The sequence below is a fragment of the Silene latifolia genome, chromosome Y (assembly GCF_048544455.1).
Source record: "Silene latifolia isolate original U9 population chromosome Y, ASM4854445v1, whole genome shotgun sequence".
Classification (NCBI taxonomy): domain Eukaryota; kingdom Viridiplantae; phylum Streptophyta; class Magnoliopsida; order Caryophyllales; family Caryophyllaceae; genus Silene; species Silene latifolia.
This window is the reverse complement of record NC_133538.1, coordinates 414,803,057-414,825,665: the sequence shown is the minus strand read 5'-3', so window position 1 is coordinate 414,825,665 and position 22,609 is coordinate 414,803,057. Positions and strand designations below refer to the sequence as shown.

The 22,609-nt window shown below is 38.4% G+C and overlaps 2 long non-coding RNA genes across 2 annotated transcripts; one reads left to right on the top strand and one right to left on the bottom strand.

Annotated features, from left to right (window-relative positions):
* Nucleotides 1-7,803: 7,803 nt before the first annotated feature.
* On the bottom strand, nucleotides 7,804-13,047 carry LOC141626449 (uncharacterized). Its single transcript, XR_012536030.1, has 3 exons — nucleotides 12,959-13,047; nucleotides 12,292-12,375; nucleotides 7,804-7,887 (listed from the first exon to the last, which is right to left on the bottom strand). It is a non-coding gene; the product is annotated as an uncharacterized LOC141626449 (long non-coding RNA).
* Nucleotides 13,048-13,638: 591 nt separating this feature from the next.
* LOC141626448 (uncharacterized) lies at nucleotides 13,639-14,204 on the top strand. Its single transcript, XR_012536029.1, has 3 exons — nucleotides 13,639-13,792; nucleotides 13,905-14,024; nucleotides 14,130-14,204. It is a non-coding gene; the product is annotated as an uncharacterized LOC141626448 (long non-coding RNA).
* The last annotated feature ends 8,405 nt before the right edge of the window (nucleotides 14,205-22,609 follow it).

The following is a 22,609-nucleotide window of genomic DNA, read 5'->3' as shown; positions in this document are numbered from 1 at the left end:
TGAGATGGTTAAGTGGCTTTATGTGTTGCGAAAAGTGGAGATGATAGTATGGCATGTTAGTAGAAAAGTATGTTTTTTTTTGTTTGGTAATAGAATCATGTGCATAAAATGTTGGTATGATAAAAGCTCATCTAGTATACTGTTTTTAAAAGTATTGAGATGTCTGTGTTCGCTTTGTTGTTGTTTAAGTTGTTTGGCAAGATAAAGTGAATTGTATGGAGTTTGATTTCGGAAAGGTCTGTCTTTATTTGGTCATAAGTCGAGTTCCAGAAATGATATTGTTGTAAATTTAATTTGAGGTGATAGCTTGTCTTCTTAAAATTCTATCGATAGGTCACACGCGCAAAATGACCAAGTAACAAGTGAGATATGACTGTTTTACGAAAACTGGAAGTTGATGAGAACTATGCCGGTACTCGGCCGAGTATCTTTTATACTCGACCGAGTAACCTATATTCAGCCGAGTAATCTTCCCGTAATAATTCTGTTCAGCTTCTGGAGTCGTGAACTCGGTCGAGTAGTCTCATTACTCGACCGAGTGTCCTGTACTCGGCCGAGTACATCTTGCACTCGACCGAGTATCTCTTTGGGCGATTGTTTTGAGTCGACGGCTACGTTCTTACATATATTTTAAGCCGTAGGTTATGTTCACAAGTATGATTTGGGTCTTAAAGCATTCTTTTACATATGTGACGGTCTTGATCTGTAAGTTACAAGGTGCTATGATATGGAGAACGCCGGCTTATGAGGGATATGTGTTGGGTAGGGAGGACATGAGTTATATGTGGTTGTGAGGGATAGTGGAAAAGGAAAGGGAAGATTGATGGGTTTATCGAGGCAGGGAACATGCTTTGTGAGATGTGGTGAGTGATATAGTCGCGTGTTGAGTAATATAAAAGTAAGTGGATATGGGCAAGGGTGCTATAAGTCTAAAAAAACGTGAGAATGCAAAGATTGAAACGAGGGATGCGAATAGTGGCAAATTAGGAAGTTTAAGGATTTAGGGAGGGAAACGGTTAGGATTGTGTTGATTAATGATATATGTAATGGAAGGCCATTATAGGGGGATGGAAACGAATGGTGCATAGTGAGATCGAGTTATGCCGCGATGTGTATGTACTGGCCGAGTTTGGGAATTTGGATTATCAATAGGCGAGCCGCGTGTGTAATTCTTTGGGCAATTACCGGTATGAGGTGAATTTTTGGTTTTCTAGGGATATGAAAGGAAGATACAACTAATTGAAGAGTAATCGTTGGTTGTGTGGATTTAATGGTGACAAGTGTGAGTGAGTAGCATGATGAGAGAGGGCCAGTGATAAGAAAGAATGAGAAGATATTGATATGAATTAATGGAATTTGAGTTGTGGAGCAACGAGAAGGTAAACGGATTACTAAATATTTAGGTAGAAGGAGGAAGGAGATGAATTATTAATTGGTATTATTAAGTGAAAAGGGGGAAGAGTGATGGAAGTAAGCTGAGAGAATGTTGACCGGAGTTAAGGAGCATAAAAGTAAGTAATCATGGAGATGTACGAGAGCATCATGAGAGGGTGTGAGTTAATGGTTATATAGGAGTTTTAGGACAACATGTTAGCCATGAGCTTCGAAGAATTAAGGAAAGTAAAAGTTGGTAAAGTATTTGCACGATATGAGATTTTGGTGGTGAGTTGGGTGACGATGCAATTAAGGATAGAATTGGAATGAAGGGTCATGTAATTTTTGTTGATGGATTTGATGTCCGTCATGTGGGATGTTATCCAAAAATAGGAACCGTTATATGCATAGGTGAGTGTAAGAGGTTTGATATACAGAATAATGGTGGTGTTGTGGTGTTGTCACTAGTGGTTACGGGTGATGATAAATAGGAAAGATAGCCATTCTAAAGAGGTTGATTTTTGTAGAGGCCGGATTGATATGTATGGTTGTGAGGGGGTATGAAATGTGGTTATAGGAGGCGGTGCTAGTAGTTGAGTATTAATGGTATGGTTACATTTGTCAGGAAGTGGTAGTTATGCGAATGGGAGAATGTGATAGGAGGGGCATACGAGTTAAGCACGGGCGAGAGGTAACCTTATCAGAAGGTAACTCATGTGATCAAGATTGGCTAGTTAGATTAGATTATGGGTCCATGATATGTGTAAATGTTTGTGTGAGGTTCTGACCTCATGAGTAATGGTATGGATAATATCCATAAGGTTAGTATCTGTGATTCCGTGTAATATGTTGCGTTGTGATCTAGTAGAGCGGTTTTAAGAAAGTCTTCTGGTCAAGGAAGTTGTACTGAGACAGTGTTATGGGATTGTATAAGTTACGATGACTATCGATGTGGAAGATGTACTGAGACAGTGTTATGGGTGTTGATACATGGTAATGTTATGGGTGGTGATCCGGGCACGGTACTGAGACAGTGTTATGGAATTGATACAAGGTAATGTTAAAAGTAATGTTATTGAGAATAACGATACTAAAACCTATCAATCCCGACCGATAAAGTTTCCATTGTCTTAATTGTTGGACGCTAGAAAGGAAACTACCCCAAATTATTGAAGAATCAAAAAGTTAGTTGTGGGACATCTAATGGGACCTTCTTCTTTAAATGTTTATTTGATTAACATAAATTTTGCTAGTACTACTTCGTCAATATTAGAAACCAGTGGAGGTTTTCATCATTGTATTCGATAAATAAGATGATTATAATATGACGAATAGCATCAAATAATATCGAGAGATAGAGTCATTGTGTAATCAATCTAGTTTTTGAGTTTAAAGTTGTACTTAATTGTGACTATTAAGTGCATAAACTCTAAATAAGAATATAAACTTGTTAAGATACAAATGAGGTTTCACTTTTGTGACCCTATACACCATCATTTGATGTATAGCTAGCCCATTATCAAGGTGATTATATTCTAAACCAAACTAGAATGATATATCATGTAGATGATGCAAGACTCAAATTGGTAACCCAAGATTAAATCTTAAATTCTGGAATGATGAACGCTAAGAGTTATCGAGTACTTTTGGAACCATTAGATTGTTAATCTTATGGTATATGTGTATCTTGTAAAAGCAAGATGTCTCGTGCCTTTTGGTTGAAAAGGAGACCGAGGTTGTAAATCATTGATCCAAAATAGGTTGATCATTTTCTTTTACCAACGATTTAAGTTGACACTAATGTGTTCACTTAATAAGGTAAATAGAAAAATCTTTGAAGAAGTTCAAAGAGTTCAAAGAATCACGATTTAGTCGTGATGGGATTATCAAAGTGAAGACTTTGATATAAGCCAAAGGAAATGTGATATAGTATCACAAATTAATCTCTCTTAGCACGCATTATGTGATAATATGTGGTTGGATAAAGAAATCAAATGCTATTCGATATGGTTTGGACTTCAATCAAGTTACTTTGAGTTAATTGATCCTTTTGGGGATTTTATCATTTTGTCAAAATTATTTTTCCACTAAATCTAAAACGAATCATATGAGATATGAAATGGTGGGGTACCATGTTTGTAAGTTTTTAAAAGAAACAAATGCTCATTTTTCCTTACTATGATCACGAGTACAACGGGTTTGTGGCTCGTGAAGCTGTCTTTCTAGAATACAAGTTTATTTCTAGAAGACAGAGTGGGAGAAATTATTCAAGAGCCACAAAGAATGTTATGTCGCAAGAAACTGGTCTTTCTTGGCTGCATGAGACGTTTTGTGTAAGACGTTGTTTCTTCAAAACCTAGGAGGTTAAAGTCATCACTTGTTGAAGATGATGAATTAGTGTTACTTTTAGAAAGTAAAGAGCTTGCAACTTACAAAGAAATTGTTTGATTCAAGTTGATTATTTCTGGAAAGTAATGAACATATGACTTAAATGAGAGTGTTTAAGTCACAACTCAATACAAGGCTTAGAGCCATGAAAATCCGAAATAAATTCCGAGTGGAATTGTTGGATACCTAAGAGAGATATCAAAGCTTGATTAGTTGCATTGTGTTTTGCACTATTCGGATCTTCTTAGGGATTGTGTTTCATTATGATGATATACATATAACGAGTGAATCTAAAACCCACTTCAATTAGAAGGAATGTATTCAATACATGTCATGAGTTTTTTTGTAGATTCTTGCAATCCTAAAATAATGTGCAACTTAAGAGATTGTCTTAAGTAGGACATAAATGAGTTGGAGTCAACATCTTGATCATGTTATAAAACTTTTCTCGATAGGTTGAGAAGTTGTGTTTATACATAAAGTTTAGTGGGAGTTACGGAAATTTTAATTAGTCTTATATGTGGATAACATATTGATCATTGAGAATGATTTAAGACTTGGAGAAATATAATACATCTTTAATATCCAGATTTATGGAGATAAATCCACATGATATTAGCGTCAAATAAGAAGTCTTATGTTGATAAGATTCATGATTAGTTAAATCGAGTTGAACATATTTGATTGATTCCATTTGCTTCCGCTGCCGGATCAATTAAATGAGTAATAATGTATAACACTTCATATACTTTGAGTATGATGAATTGTTTCAAAATCGAATTTAAGTAATAGTTAACAAATAGCCATATTGATTATTCTTAAGTGCTTGAAGAAGCATTAAATATGCAAAGTTACGTGTTTTTGCAATTCACAAATTTGTGTAAGGGCTTACACTAATGACTGTTGATATTGTATAAGGTTTCGGACAAAAACCGTATTCAAAACACCTAAAGATGGTTAAGGAACCATTGTGGCTATGTTATTTAAGAAATAGATTTGCTGGAATCGTTCTAGGCAATAAAGAACAATGAGAAATATTTACAACGGAAATTGAGTACACTTGCAATCATGAGATGTGCAAGAAGGATGAGTCTCGCACACTGTGAAAATAGTGGGAGCTATTCTAAGGCTAGAGGGCCTATGTCTAGATTGGATCTAGACACGTACTCAGAAAGTTTTGTAATGCAAATGTATACATTACAAAGGACAACGATTATGTAGTAAGGTTGAGTAAGGTACAAGAAGTTGATAAAACCTACTAACCAAAGCCTTCTCATAGTCTTAACATGATGAGTCATGTCATTTCAATTGAATTGAAATGAACAACTACATACAAGATCAAATTAGATTATAGAATATGAAATAGTAATCAGGCATTGACTATTCATGTGTGATAATCGCATTTGTCGTTCGAGTTTTTACTTTAAAACAACTCTTTTCTTGTACTTTGTTACATCCAAACGGGTTGTGTGACAATGTTGAACCCCGTTAAAGTGAACCCGGATTAACATAGTATTCGCCCACAATCACTTGTATGAGGTGACGTCTCGAATTGACTAGAGTGTGATGCGATTGATGGCTAGTTCAAGTGCCATAGAGTCATGTGAGATGACTAGTCGATCACATAGGCAGACTGTTAGGAACACTCTGTCGGGCAGTGACCGCTTATAGAGTTCTGGCAAATTTATAAAGCCTGGTCGTGGCGAGAGCTACTATAGTATTCTAATGAGTCGATTATTTTGACTAAAGACTGTTCGCCTAAGGTGGCACGGTTTCAGATTAACTTTGATTTATGTTACTACGACCTTCGTAAATGGGGTCAAATGGACATATTTTGGGTTATGATGGTTGTGGCTAGTCGAAGGGAATAGTGCGATAGGAATTGTCCACCCCCTTGTCAGGGTTAAAACAATATCTCAGGGCCACTCGACACTACAAGAAAACCTGAAACAGGCGACCGAAATTTGGCGACTGAAAGAAGTAGTCGCCAAATTGGCGACTGAAATGCAGTCGCTAAATGCCAATTCAGTCGCCTTTTTTGGGTGACGTAGCCAGTTTGGCTGAGGTAATTTGGCGACTGATTTGGGATTTGGCGACTGCAATTCAGTCCCCATTTTGGCGACTACCTAGAATCAGTCGCCAATTTGGCGACTGAATTTCAGTCGCCAAATCCCAATTCAGTCGCCAAAGCTACTGTATGTTTTAGTGGTTTTTTTCGTTTTCATTGCTAGCCAAATATTTACAACCTGCATACAAACCGATGTTCCACAACACCATACATCCCAAATTTCAACGCACACAACACCATACATTTCAACCCAACACCTCCCATTTTCTCAAACTTCATTTCATATATTGAAAATGAAAGTTTTACAAGCTAAGCTATTCTAAATGTTCAAGTCTAAAGTGTTCAAGTTTTACAAGCTTACATGCTAAAATCATCTTACTTGGAAGCCAACACCGGCTCCACTCCCCCCATGTGGACCATGCGGATCATTTGGATCGTAGTTGGATCTAGGTCCTAGTTACAACCTTGCCACCAATTCTCAAACATTTCCATTCTTTCATTCATTTGCCGGAATTCTTCATCACGTTTGGCAAGTTCTTCATCACGTTTGGCATCACGTTCATCACGCTCTCTTATTTGACTTTGAAGTTGACTAATAATTCCCGGTTGATACGTGTTCTTTGGGAATTGTTGAAGTCGATCTTCTACGCGTTTTCTCATAGAAAGCCGGTGTTGAACTTCCGGTACCATACACGTGCCCTTTATTGAAGCCATCCACCAACTCATACCATATGTCATTATCCGGTTTTTCTGGATTGGCGGCTTTTTCTCGTTCAAATGCTTCCTACAATATTAAACAAATGGTTGTAAGTTAATATGGTAACCACCTTATATACGACATTTTAAAAGAGAATAAATTAACAAAAATTAAGTGTTACGGAAAACTTACATATAATTGCTTGTCTTTTGGCTTAGTCCAAGTTCTAACCCCTTTGTGGTCAACCCTGGAATGCGTGTCCGAAACTTGAGTTCCGCACCGTCGCAACATCATTTGTGACTTCTTCTTTCCTCTCCGAATGAAAAAAAAAAAACATACATGTTAGAAAAACAACAAAAAATCTAACATAAAATAAACATGTTGCATTGAAAACAAAAAAAAAGTGTGAAATAATAGACAAACTTACACCCAACATACGATTCCAGAACGATCGTGAACCCGCGTAATGAGTAGGCTCGTTCACGGCGTCTTCCTTTCCTCCTCTTTTGTTGAGGGATGCTTGCTTAGACTTCTTCTGAAAAGCTTCACTTTTGGTATGCTTTATTAAGCCTTCATACTTGTCACCTGCAATTACACATATGAAATCATAACTAATAAGTTACTGATATTATTTATAATATAAGAGAGTATATGCTAATTAATACAAATAACAAAACAAGTTAATTAAATACCTTTCATGTGGTCTGGTTCCTTTGGCGCCTAACTACCTTCCAAATCACGTCCCGATATCGTCGAGTACCGACGTCATTGTACCTGTTACGGACATTCTGTTCTTAAGACGGCGACCAAGCAAATGATAACTACAAAAAAAAAGCGACAAAATTTCATATTAGTATAAAATAAAAGTATAACCTTGGTTCTTAAAAAATTTATCAAAATTAATTATTTGGTTTCTAAAACAAAGAATTACGGAAAATATATACCCGAAAGTTATTGAACCACGCCTCTCTTTGTGCATGAGAAGCTTGTGTCCACGATGTAGGAATTGGACCCACGAAATTAGTCTTCGTGCTTTTCGTGACACCTCATATCACGCAATCGTCCATAAACCTGCATTTATTTTGAACATGTAAAATTACAAAAAAAAAAAAGAAATAAAAATAGTAGACTAATAAAGAATAAAACTTACCATAATCCCGTCGGCTCAATAATCATCCGATGATCCGAAGTGTGCCGTATCGACACCCGTGCTGGCTCGTCGGTAGCGTCAGTCTCCTCACCGTCACCGTCTGTCTACATCGGATCCTCCTGCAAAAAACTCCTCCTCCTGCTCCGGACGCGTACTCTGTCCTCCTCCTGAGCCGCCTCCACGCTTCCTACCTCGACCTGCTCCAGCCATCTGCAGTAATACAAATAAAAATTAACACAAATAATGATAAATGAAAATTATACAGACTTCTAAATTTTAATAATTTACTCTTGAGGAATACAAAATTATACCAATTTAATCATCTTCATCTTCAAACCCCTCGTCCTCATCCTCATCCTCATCCTCTTCCTCATCCTCATCATCGTCATCATCATCATCATCATCATCATCATCATCATCATCATCATAATCATCTTCATCTCCAAACCCCTCGTCCTTCCTCCTTTTCTCCTCCTCCCTTCTCCTCCTCACCTCATCTTCCCCCCTCCTCTCCTCCTCTTCTTCCCTTCTCTCCTCCTCCTCCTCCTCCTCCTCCACCTCATCCTCCCCCGGCAGTCTCTCTTCCACATCATAATATTCTTCCTCTTCCATGTCTTCACCATCTTTATTCTCATGCTCATAGTTGATTTCATCGGGTGGAGACAAAAGCGTTTCATTTGAAACGTTTTCTTCTTGGAAAAAAGTTGTATCAACTTGTGACCGTGCCTTTGTCTTAAAGATTGCACACCACGCATTTTGATTTCTATCATTTGTTGTGCTTGGATAAGTAGCAAAATACACTTGATGAGCCTGATGTGCAAGTATAAATGGATCATACTTAGAGTATGTTCTAGTACGATTCACTTCTACAAGCTTGTATTGTTCATGTACTCTCATTCCAAATACGAATTATCCTTCCAGTCAACCTTGAATAAGACAGTTTTATAAGCTCGGTCACGTCCACTATAACTAATTTCAAAGATATCTTCAACTATACCATAGTATTCGTTGTCATCAAGAGAAGAAATAGTAACCCCCCAATTGCACCTAGCCTTACCTTTACCGTGGTTGAATGTTTGAAAATTAAACCCATTAACCGAGTATCGATTCCACGTTCTTACCATTTTTGAAGGACCAAAAGCCAAACTTCTTATCAAATCATCTTGAATATTCAACTCAATTACATGTTTCTGAAACCATGATGGAAATTGGTCCTCATGTTTGTCCCAAACATCATCCTTACTTATATTAGGATTCCTCTGAATGAAATCATTAACAAACCGTGTTTCGTATGGCTCCAAGAGGTCACAATTAGATAGCACGTAAAGGTGGGCACGATTATACTCCTTATCATCCAAATATCTTGTTTGGCCCTTTGATGAACACCCTTCATCATCTTGAGTTTGAAAAAATTCGGGTAAACTTCCTTCTACTTCATCCGGTTTCTCAACATTCAAGTTTTTTGCTTTGGTTTCTATATGTTTTTCAAAGTAAAGAGAACAAAAGTTTGCAATCTCTTCCGTTAAATAAGCATTGCATATAGAACCTTCCACCCTAGCTTTATTACCAATTTTTTTTCTTCAAATGATTAAGAAACCTATAAAAGTTAATGATGAGTTTTATTAATAATAAAGTTAACATATAATAAATAGATTAGTTATTATTATTAATTTTAATTTAAAAGTAGCTAGATTATCTTAATTACCTTTCAAATGGATACATCCACCTATATTGGACGGGTCCCCCAACTTTGGCTTCATATGGCAAATGAACCGGTAGATGCTCCATGGAGTTAAAAAATGCAGGAGGAAAGATCATTTCAAGCTTACACAATATCTGTGGTATTTGCTCTTCTAGACGAATCATGTCATCAACACATATTGAAGAGGCACATAAATCTCGGAAGAATTGACTAATCTCAACAACTGCATTCCAAACGTTTGTCGGCACGAGGTGTTTCAAAGCAACGGGTAATAATCGCTCCATGAATACATGACAATCATGACTTTTCAAGCCTTGCAACTTCAGCTTCTTAAGATCAACACATCGACTAAAATCTGATGCATACCCATCAGGAAACTTCAAATTTTGTAACCACTCACACAATACTTTTCTCTTAGCTTTGTCGAGAGTGAAAATGGATGTTGGCTTAGACCCGTCGCCGCGAATGTGTAATTTGGGACGATGACAAAATTTCTGCAAATCTTTTCTAGAAGCAATGCTATCACATTTTCACCTTCTACATCCATGATCATGTCAATTAGTTGCTCAAAGAAATTCTTTTCTATGTGCATTACATCCAAATTATGTCTTATCAACATTGTCTTCCAATAAGGAAGGTCCCAAAGAATGCTTCTTTTAAACCAACCGTTTTTCTGCTTTTTCAATTCTTTAAATTCTTCCTCGGTACCATCAATAGGGGATGGTAAATCACATACCGTCTTTCATATCTCATCCCCAGGCACTCGTTTCGGAGGGACATCAAGCACCTCTTTACCTTTTGTGAAAGCTTTCTTGTTCTTCCTATGTGGATTTCCCTCTCGTAAGAAGCATCTATGACAATCAAACCAGCTTATTTTCTTGCTATTGGGAAGCCAAAATGCTTTACTTTCCTCCATGCAACAAGGACATGCTTTTTGTCCTTGTGTAGACCACCCAGATAGCATACCATAGGCGGGAAAATCATTTATTGTCCACAAAAGGGAAGCTTTAAGTTGAAAATTTTATTTTTTAGACACATCATAAGTTTCCACCCCAACTTCCCACAAATATTTCAACTCCTCCACCAATGGTTGTAAATAAACATCCAAATTACGTTTCGGGCATTTTGGTCCGGAAACAATAAGTGACAAGAAGATAAATGGTCTTTTCATACATAACCAAGGCGGTAAATTGTATGGTGTGACCATAACAGGCCAACAAGAATACTTCCTTCCAAAATTACCGAAAGGATCAAATCCATCCGTACACAAGCCAAGTCGTACATTGCGGGGTTCCTTGGCAAAATCAGGATACATCTGATCAAATCGTTTCCATTCTTCCCCATCACTAGGATGACTCATCTTCCTCGGAGCACGTGGGTTTTCTTTGTGCCATCTCATTTGTTCGGCAATGTTTTTGGTGGCATAGATTCTTTGAAGTCTTGGTGCGAGAGGAAAGTAAAACAATTGGTTACATGCTATTGGTTTCTTACTCTTTTTGGCCCTCTTACTACCGTTGCCTTTTTTCAACGCCAAAACTGTATCTCCTTCACTTGTCTCATATCTATCCGCCCCACAATCTTTACATTTGTCAAGCAAAGCATCATCTTTCCAAAATAGCATACACCCTTCAGGACATGCATCAATCTTTTCATGCGGTAACTGAAGACCTTTAACTACTTTTTTGGTAGTATAGAAACTTCGGGTCATGATATTATCATCGGGGAAAGATTCCTCAAGTAACGAGGCAATGCCATCAACAGCAACAAATGACATATTGAACTCACATTTCAAGGTAATTAGCCTAGAAGCGGCTTGTAACAATGTCATTCTGCTTCCTTCATACAAGGGTTTTTCTGAGGCTTTTAACATGTCAAGAAAGGCTTTTGCTTGTGGGTGTGGCGGTTGTTCTTCAGAAATAGTTGTATGGTCATCACTATTAAAAATAGTGGAATCCATAGCATCAACAACCATCTCTCTATATGGGTTCTCATCATTTTGTATTTGTTGGGTGTGAGTTTGTTCATGAATTGGAGAATATGCTTCTCCATGTGAAATCCAATTGTAATAATTTGGCTTAAACCCGTTTATAATTAGATGTTCTTCTACTACAATGTCAAGCTGGTATTTCAGGTTTTTATTTGGCACAAGGGCACCTAAGTTTTTTGTCTACCAAGTCATATTCATCTTGTTGTTTAGCAAATTCAATAAACTCGCTAACACCCTTTATAAATCTAGCGGTAGGACGTCTTTTCTTATTGGAATGGTCTAATCTTCCTTCATACATCCATGAACATTCCAATCTCTTCATTTTAATCTAAAGAAGACCCCAAAGTAATTTAAACATTTTTAAAAAATAACAATAATATTACATACAAAATTTAAACATTATACTCCACATTATACAATAAACATATGAAAACAATATATAAATATTGTCAATAAGTAATCCATCTTCGAATGGGGTCCTTATCACTCCAACCTAAACCCGTCAATGTACGTTTCAAGTCACTAGCAAACACACTTGTAATTTATTAATGAGGAAAAAATTCGGCAGCAATTCCCTTCAGTTCTCCAAATACACATATACATGTATTCGAAGAACATTAAAGGGATCGCCACCAAACTCATTCCTCATTAATAAATCACAAGTACGTGTTTACTACCTAAATGACTTGAAGCGTACAAAGACAGTCCCAAAATGGGGACTATTCAAGAATTACTCCTAATGAGTAATTCTTGAACGGGTACTAAGTCAACATCAAATCAAACAACAACACAATCAAGTAATAAATTAATTAAGTCAATCAATAGCCCAATTCAACCACATAATAAAGGCATCTATCCTAAAGTCCGTAACATAATTTGAACTAAAATTAGTAAATTTAAAAGGTAACTGGTAAGAGGAGGTTACCTAATCAAGTAAAAGCAAAAATGAAAAGAAAACAAGAAGCAACAGCTACCGCGTACGGTGGTGCCTAGCAGCGCGGTGACAACCCTGAAAAGAGAAAAGAAAAACAAAAATAACAAGGTTATTCTACCTCAATTCATCAATAACATGAATTATCAAACTAAATTTATCAAAATCAAGTCCTAAAGAAGGTTCTACTTAGCTAATAGCTAATTTCTCTTAATCCAAAAGACGGTTCCACTTAGCTAATTCCATTAATGCAAAAGACGGTTTCACTTAGCTTAATATTAATAATAATATTAATTAAGACGGTTCCACTTAGCTTAATACTAATGATAATGAGACGGTTTTACTTACCTACCAACACCAAACACCACCCCACGACCCGAACCGCCACCGGTGGGCCCACCCACTGCCGAACAGCCAACCACCCCACCACGGCCCACCCACGGCCGAACCGCCACCCACCCCACCACGGCCCACCCCACAAAAACCCCCTTAATCATTCCCTTTTAATTCAAACACAAATTAAACTAAATCTAACTACAAATTAATCAAACATACTAACTACAAATAAATCTAACCAACTAACAACAAATTAATCAAACTAACTATAAATTAATCTAACAAATTAAACTAAATAAACTGAAATTAAACAAAAACAACTAACCTAATTAAAGAGGGTGGATGTGGCGGTGGAAATGGCGGTGGAAATGGCGGTGGAAGGGTGGTTGTGTGGTGTTGTTGGTTGGTGTCGTCGCTTCGCCAAATCGCTGGTCCCCCCTTTTTTTTTTTTTTTTTTGTTTCGCAAAGAGTAAAGTAGGAGAGAGGTGCTGAATGTATTAAAAAAATTGGCGACTGAATTTTTAAATTTGGCGACTGAATTTCAGTCGCCAAATTTGGCGACTACCCTAATTTCAGTCGCCAAATGTAAAAAATCGGTCGCCACGTAGATTCCCTTTTAAAAATGACAACTGGTTTCTACTAAAAATTTGGCGATCGATTGTCAATTTGGCGATCGAATTTGATCGCCAAATTGGCGACTACCCATAATTCAGTCGCCAAATCCAAAATTTCGGTCGCCACGTTTGATTCCCTTTTTGAAAAAGTCAGTCGCCAGATTGGCGACTAATTTCAGTCGCCAATTTGATAAGCAGTCGCCAATTTGGCGACTACTTCTTTCAGTCGCCAAATTTCGGTCGCCTGTTTCAGGTTTTCTTGTAGTAGACCACATGAAAGGTATTTAATTAACTTGTTTTGTTATTTGTATTAATTAGCATATACTCTCTTATATTATAAATAATATCAGTAACTTATTAGTTATGATTTCATATGTGTAATTGCAGGTGACAAGTATGAAGGCTTAATAAAGCATACCAAAAGTGAAGCTTTTCAGAAGAAGTCTAAGCAAGCATCCCTCAACAAAAGAGGAGGAAAGGAAGACGCCGTGAACGAGCCTACTCATTACGCGGGTTCACGATCGTTCTGGAATCGTATGTTGGGTGTAAGTTTGTCTATTATTTCACACTTTTTTTTTTGTTTTCAATGCAACATGTTTATTTTATGTTAGATTTTTTGTTTATTTTCTAACATGTATGTTTTTTTTTTTCATTCAGAGAGGAAAGAAGAAGTCACAGCCGATTGCGACGGTACCGGAACTGTTTCTGGACACGCATTCCAGGGTTGACCACAAAGGGGTTAGAACTTGGACTAAGCCAAAAGACAAGCAATTATATGTAAGTTTTCCGTAACACTTAATTTTTGTTAATTTATTCTCTTTTAAAATGTCGTATATAAGGTGGTTACCATATTAACTTACAACCATTTGTTTAATATTGTAGGAAGCATTTGAACGAGAAAAAGCCGCCAATCCAGAAAAACCGGATAATGACATATGGTATGAGTTGGTGGATGGCTTCAATAAAGGGCACGTGTATGGTACCGGAAGTTCAACACCGGCTTTCTATGAGAAAACGCGTAGAAGATCGACTTCAACAATTCCCAGCAACACGTATCAACCGGGAATTATTAGTCAACTTCAAAGTCAAATAAGAGAGCGTGATGAACGTGATGCCAAACGTGATGAAGAACTTGCCAAACGTGATGAAGAATTCCGGCAAATGAATGAAAGAATGGAAATGTTTGAGAATTGGTGGCAAGGTTGTAACCCCGGACCTAGATCCAACTACGATCCAAATGATCCGCATGGTCCACATGGGGGGAGTGGAGCCGGTGTTGGCTTCCAAGTAAGATGATTTTAGCATGTAAGCTTGTAAAACTTGAACACTTTTTACTTGAACATTTAGAATAGCTTAGCTTGTAAAACTTTCATTTTCAATATATGAAATGAAGTTTGAGAAAATGGGAGGTGTTGGGTTGAAATGTATGGTGTTGTGTGTGTTGAAATTTGGAATGTATGGTGTTGTGGAACATCGGTTTGTATGCAGGTTGTAAATATTTGGCTAGCAATGAAAACGAAAAAAACCACTAAAACATACAGTAGCTTTGGCGACTGAATTGGGATTTGGCGACTAAAATTCAGTCGCCAAATTGGCGACTGATTCTAGGTAGTCGCCAAAATGGCGACTGAATTGCAGTAGCCAAATCCCAAATCAGTCGCCAAATTACCTCAGCCAAACTGGCTATGTCACCCAAAAAAGGCGACTGAATTGGCATTTGGCGACTGCATTTCAGTCGCCAATTTGGCGACTACCTAGAATCAGTCGCCAATTTGGCGACTACCCTATCAGTCGCCATTTTAGTCATTTGGCGACTGATTTGTCAGTCGCCAAATTTGGCGATCGACTTTAGTCGCCAAAGCTAGAAAAGGCGACTAAGGTCCGCGACTGACATTTGGCGACTGATTTCAGTCGCCAAATTGATTTTGGCGATCGATTTGATCGCCAAAATCGTCTTTGCTTTAATTCTTTTTGTAGTGTCGAGGAGTAATGAACTGGAAATATGTGGCCACGCTCGGAAGGTATCTATGGTAGATAATTCCGGTCAAATAAGTCATTCTCCAGATCGAGGAAACCATTCTCGATATGATCACTTGCAAGTACGACCTGAAAGACACCTTGCATTTAGTGAGAGATAGTAATAGGACAAGAGAATTGGTGACGCACACTTGTCGAGGACAAGTGGGAGATTGTTGGAGTGTCCCCGACAATAATGTGATCACAATTGTCGATCATGATGATCACATGTTTAAATCTCATTTTTAAGTATACGTAAGGGATGATTCATTTTATAGTCAACTGATCAACATTAATCGGTAACGATTGGCTTGCTAGAGTTTGAGTTACTGTCGTGGGACGGTGGTGGTCAGTTGATCCCTTAAGGTCACACCTAAAGGATGATGCCCTAATCTGTAAAGTTGATTTATTGTATGACGATACAAGTTAATCAATTCCTTAAAATTGAACAATTCAATTTGAGAGAGAGAGAATATTGATATCTTATTATAATGGGATTAAATAAGATTTATTTTAGTAATTGAAATATTTTATTACTAAAATTGTTTATTGTTTGTGAAACAATAGAGATGGGAATGAATGGTTAATTATAATTACAAGATGTTGTGAATTATAATTAAATGACCCATTTTATTTATGTGATCAAGTATTACTAGTCAATTTGTTGTATGTAATTTAATTAATTTAGAAAATGATATTTATGTGATAAATATGCATTAAATTAATTAATAACATGTATCATATTACATGTGACATATTGTGTGATAAGTGACAAATTGACAAAAATAAAATGGTAGTCCATTTTATATGTGGACCGAAATGTAGGTAGTAGTAGTGGATTATGGTTGATTTATTTTATGAGATAAAATACTTGTAATGATACCTAGTCTAACTAGCTAGCATACCTACACATTTAGATAAGAACAAAGGGAAAAAGGGAAGGACCATATATTGGTCCTTATACTCCCTATAACCGTGACCCTCATACATTCTAAGGGGACTTTTGGTTTTTGTTCTCTAGTTTTATTCTCTTTATGCATGTTCAAGTCATTAACATGCACCCTTCTCTCTACTCCTTCATCTTTCTCTGAAAACTTTAGAAATCTTGATTCAATTGTTCAAATCACATTACTAATATTATTAGTGTAATATATGAGTATTAGTAATCAATTTTAAGGTAAACTACTAAACAAATATCTAGCACATATTATTTAGTAGAGATAAGGGATAATCTTGGGTGCAATCAAGAGGAGTGGCTTCTATACTTGAAGTCTTTGGAGGATCATCCTAACATATTTAAAGCTCAAGAACAAGTGAGGTAGGAGACCTCACTTGTGCCCATAAACCAAAATATTCAATGTAAGGAATCGGTTTTCCTCTACACTTATTTATATGTTTTGCATGCATAAGATCCTTAAGTTTTTATGACTAAAACTTTAAACTAAAATATGTGATATTTAAAATATGATTTCCAACAGTTTATATGTATGCTACGTAGGTATGAGTGTGAACTTCGCGGACGAAGTTTGATTTAAGGAGGGAAGACTGTAATACCACAGGTTTCGGATCTTAGGGTACTCGGTCGAGTAGGGCTTACTCGGCCAAGTATGTGTTCTGGTGTTGGGAGTTTGGGTTCTGGAATGATAGCACTAGACCGAGCATGCTGGTACTCGGTCGAGTAGGTCGTACTCGGTCGAGTACATCAGGTGCTCGGCCGAGTGTCCGGTCTGTTAAGCGTTATTTCCGCGGTTTTGATTAAAATGATTAGAGATTATATATAAGTCGTTTGTCAGTTTCTAAAATCATTTCTTCCAAAATCTAAACTACATTTCATTCTCCTCTAATCATCTTCATTAATTCCAAGGCAAAGGTCGTCGATTGTGGGTTCTAGCATCTTATTCCATGTCAATCTCCGTAGTAAGTGTCTTATCCTTGTCGATCTATTGTTGTTCTTATAAGTTAGCAAATCCTAGTTTAGGTTAATTTGGGGGTTTAGGGTTTTGGTCATCGTATGTGTTGTTGATTGTTGATTATCATTGTTGTAGGTGATGATGTGTTACTCATTGTGCATTTGTATGATTGGCTGCGGCATAACAGATTGCAAGAAGGTAGGGTTTCCCTAATCGGTTTACTGTTTAATTGAATTGAGATTGTGTTGTAATTATTTGTAAGATTGATATCATGATTGATTGTTGTTGTTGTTGGATTGGGGTTGGTGTTGGTGTTGAGATTGTGATGTTCGCGAGGTTCGTCCTCGACTGAGTGGAGTCACTTGCGGGAGTGGCTTCACGCCATAGTTTTGCCATCTGTGGAACCCGCCACAGTATGGGATGTGAACATTAATGAATAGGGTTATCGCTCGTTGATGAGTGGGGCTTAAGCGGGTATGGCTGCAGTCCACCACTGGCAGGGCTACACACTTTTTTGTGTAGTCACTTACATGATGTGATGGGAGTTGGAGGTGGATTGTGATCAGTTGTTTATCTTTATCGTGCTTGTCTTATTTTGATTATGCAGTGAACTGACCCCATTATTGTTTTGTAAAATTTGTGGTGATCCATTAGGGGATGGTGAGCAGATTGTGAGGTGATGATGGTCTTTAGCTTTGGGGACGAGATGGGGAGTCATCACTTCGAGTATAGCTTCCGCTGTTATCAGATGTACTATTTTAGTTTCAGTTGTTTGAGCACTAGTGAACCTTTGTTTTGGATTTGGATTTGGATTTGGTTTTGGAACTTGTAATCGTTAACTTTAACTTTATACTTAATTAAATGTTTTGGAATGGTAACTTTGCTGTACTAACCTCGGGAAATCGAGATAGTAGCAGTCTCCCATGCTAGGGTGGTCTTGGTAAGGCACCTTGGTATGTGAAGGTGATACAAGAACAATCACAATAATCCAATCACAACATGCAAAACATCCCTTTTCTCCAATTTCCAATACTAGGGTAAAACCCTAAAAGACAAAACTGACAAAAGGTATAAGACTAGTGACTTACCGATGCAATCGACGCAAGAGAGAAAAGAGCAAGGACACACGAACAATCAACGATCTTGGGAGAGATTATAGATGATTAGAGTACGTAGAAATGTTTTAGGTTTTGGTAAAAGTGAAAAGTGAAAAGTGAAAAGTGAAACCGTTAATCGTAATTTATAACTCCAATCATCTTTAATCAAACCGCGAAAATAATTCTCGTCAGACCGGATACTCGGTCGAGTATTGAGAATACTCGGTCGAGTATTACCATTCTCGGCCGAGTATTCCTGGACAGTAGCCTGACCAAAAACACAAGACGCAAAACGTGGTATTACAGTCTTCCCTCCTTAAAAAGTACTTTGTCCCCGAAGTTCATACCGTACTCAAAACAAAACAAAACAAACCAACACAACACTAACTACTTAACAACAACAACAACAACAACAACAACAACAACAACAACAACAACAACAACAACAACAACAACAACAACAACAACAACAACAACAACAACAACAACAACAACAACAACAACAACAACAACAACAACAACAACAACAATAACAACCAACAACTCCAACTACATATGACAAAACGCTCGACTCAGACTCGAAAGATGACAAAAACACAGCTATGTTAACCCCAACTAACCCAAAAACAAGCATGCGACCATCTCCTACCCTTCTTAAAAGACAACGGTTACATCCCCGTAACCAAACATACTTGATCGAAAAGGTGAGGAAAACGCTCTCTTATCGACTCCTCCCGTTCCCATGTGGCCTCTTCCACATTGTGATTAGACCAAAGTATTTTTAGTAACACGGTCTCACCGTTCCTTGTCTTGCGCACTTTCTGGTCTAAGATATCTTTGGGAACTTCCGCATAAGTTAGGGACTCATCTAGCTCTATATTCTCAACCTCAAGCACATGTGATGGATCACTCACATACTTCCGGAGTTGCAAAATATGAAACACGTTGTGGACTCGGTCCAACGATGGTGGTAAAGCTAGTCGGTAGGCTACTTCACCTATGCATTCTAGGATCTCATACGGGCCAATAAACTTCTGGCTCAACTTTCCTTTCTTGCCGAACCTCATCACCCCTCGCATAGGTGACATTTTCAAAAGGACCTTGTCACCTACTGCGAACTCAATGTCCCTGTGGTGCAAATCTGCATAACTCTTTTGGCGATATCGAGCTGCTTTCATCTTTTGACGAATCATGCGAACCTGCTCAATCATATCCTGCACCATCTATGGTCCTAAAACCATTGTCTCTGCACTATCGTCCTAACAAACCGGACTCCTGCACTTCCTGCCATACAAACCTCAAACGGTGCCATCCCAATGGTGGTGTGATAGCTGTTGTTGTATGAAAACTCAATCAATTCCAGCCTATCTTCCCAACTCCCACCAAAATCCATGGCACAAGCCCTCAACATATCTTCCAAGGTCTTGATAGTTCTCTCAGTCTGATCATCTGTGGCAGGATGAAAAGTTGTACTCATCTTCAAGGTCGTACCCATCAAATCCTGCAACTCTTGCCAAAACCATGATATAAACCTCGCATCTCGATCTGACACTATGTCCTTTGGCACACCATGTAACCGAACCACATGCTTCCTATAACCCAAAGCTAGCTTTATCTTGGTCCAAGTATCCTTCATCGGAATGAAGTGGGCCGACTTTGTTAAACGGTCGATGATCACCCAAATCATATTGTTACCTTTCTGAGTCCTCAGTAACCCCACGATAAAGTCCATAGAGATCGACTTCCATTTCCACTCTGGCACCTCAAGTGACTGAATCTTACCTTGTAGTCTACGTTGCTCACCCTTTACTCTTAGGCAAGTTAGACACTTAGCCACGAACTCGGCCACATCCTTCTTCATATTAGGCCACCAAAACGTTTTCTTTAAGTCCTTATGAAGCTTGTCACCCCCGGGTGAACTGAATAAAGAGTGCAATGAGCCTCTGTCATGATTAGCCTTTTCAAATTCGCATCACTAGGAACACACCATCTCCCATCAAAAGGAACACTCCCATATGTGTGTATAGAAAACCTCGAAACGGTGCCACTCTCTTCCCTTAACTTCCACTCTTGAATCTTGGGATCAAGCTCTTGTTTCCTCTTTATATCATCATACAAGTCTGGTTCGATAGTCAAGTCCCCGATGGCATCCCCTTTTCCAATCATATGAATCCCCATCTTGGACATCTCAGCTCTCATCTTCAGCAAAGACATAGCTGTACATAACGAATGGACACTCTTCCTACTCAAAGAATCTGCCACGACATTGGCCTTACCCTCGTGATAGATGATCTCTATGTCATACTCCCCAATCAACTCCATCCACCGTCTTTGTTGCATGTTCAACTCTTTCTGTGTGTAAATATACTTTAGACTCTTATGATCTGAAAAAACCTTAAAGGTTGCCCCATAAAGATAGTGCCTTTAAATCTTTAGAGCAAAAACAACTGCACCCAGCTCCAAATCATGAGTACGATAGTTCTCCTCATACGAATTTAGCTGCCTCGACGCATAAGCTATAACTTTCCCATTCTCCATCAAAACACAACCCAAACCATTCTTTGAAGCATAGGTATATACTTCAAAGTTCTCACTTCCCTCAGATAGAGCTAGAATAGAAGCTGTAGTCAAATGCTCTTTTAAGGTTTGGAACGCCGTCTCACAACTCTCATCTCAGCGAAATTTGGTCTCTTTCCGCATCAACGTTGTCATAGGTCTCGTGACCTTAGAAAAGTCTTTCACGAACCTTCTATAGTAGCCAGCTAAACCCAAGAAACTTTGAATCTCAGCAACACTCTTCGGTGATTCCCACTTAGTCACTGCCTCAATCTTGCTAGGATCCACCGACACACCCTCCTTAGATATCACATGACCCAGAAAAGCCACTTTCTCTAACCAAAACTCGCACTTAGATAGCTTGGCATATAACTGATTATCTCGCAAAGTCTACAGAACTAACCTTAGATGCTCCTCGTGCTCTTCCTTTGTCTTAGAGTAGACCAAGATATCAACAATGAAGATGACCAAAAATCTATCCAAGAACGGGCTGAAGATACGCTTCATAAGATCCATGAAAATTGTTGGTGAATTCGTCAACCTAAAAAGCATCACTACATACTCATAGTGACCATATTGCGACCGAAAAGCTGTCTTGGGAATATCCTTATCTGCTATCTTCAACTGATGATAACCCAACCTCAAATCAATCTTAGAAAACACCCCTGCGCCACTCAGCTAGTAAAAAAGATCATCAATCCTTGGCAAAGGATACATGTTCTTCACCGTGACATGATTCAGCTCCCTATAGTCGATGCATAGCCTCATACTCTCGTCTTTCTTTTTCACCAACAACACTAGTGCTCCCCACGGTGACAGACTAGGCCGAATATACCCTTTGTCTAACAGGTCATTCAGCTGCTTCTTCAACTCTTCGAGCTCTTTAGGCCCCATACGGTACGGTGCTTTAGATATAGGTCCCGTCCCTGGTTTGAGCTCAACATTGAAGTCGATATCTCTCTTAGGTGGTAACCCCGGTATCTCATCTGGAAAAACATCACTAAACACCTCAACCACAGGTATATCAGACGCTGACGGCTCCTCCACACGCATATCTCTCACTTGGCAAAGAATCAAGGGACACTTCTTTCTTAAACATGACTTTAGAGTCATTACTGCGATAAACTTACACTTTGGTCTTACTACGAACCCTCTATATGATACCTTGACTCCCTTAGGCCCCTTTATAGATACTCTCTTTTGTATGCAATCTATCCTAGCATCATACTTGCCGAACCAGTCCATCCCGACGATGACCTTAAATCCATCCATAGGAAACTCTATGAAACTTAGAACAAGATACCGCCTCCCCATAAGGTATAAACACATTATCTTTTACAAGTTCATATTCTCCCAAACCCATTGCTAAGGCATGCCTCCTAGACACAAAAGAGTGGGTTGCCCCTGAATCAAATAGGACAAAAGATGGCGTATTATGAACAATAAAGGTACCGGCAACAACATGATCATCGTTCTGTGCCTCCTGCTTGCCCATCATAATGAGTTTCCCACTCCTTTTCTGACCTCCACCCTGGACCGTGGTATTCAAAGTACTCGGCTTGGCTGCTGAATTCTGCGTCACACTGTTGTTCGGACGCTGATAGGACCCTCTATTGTTGCGGTTGTAACCGCCATTGTTATTGTTCTGCCCTCCATGATTACCCCACGACCCAGATGGCCTTTTACTAGCAAAGCTTTGGCTCGAAGCCTGAGAAACATTTCTCTGATAAGTCCCCGGAAAGCCTCCTCCTCCTCTGGCACTGGTGCACTCATGCCTCTTATG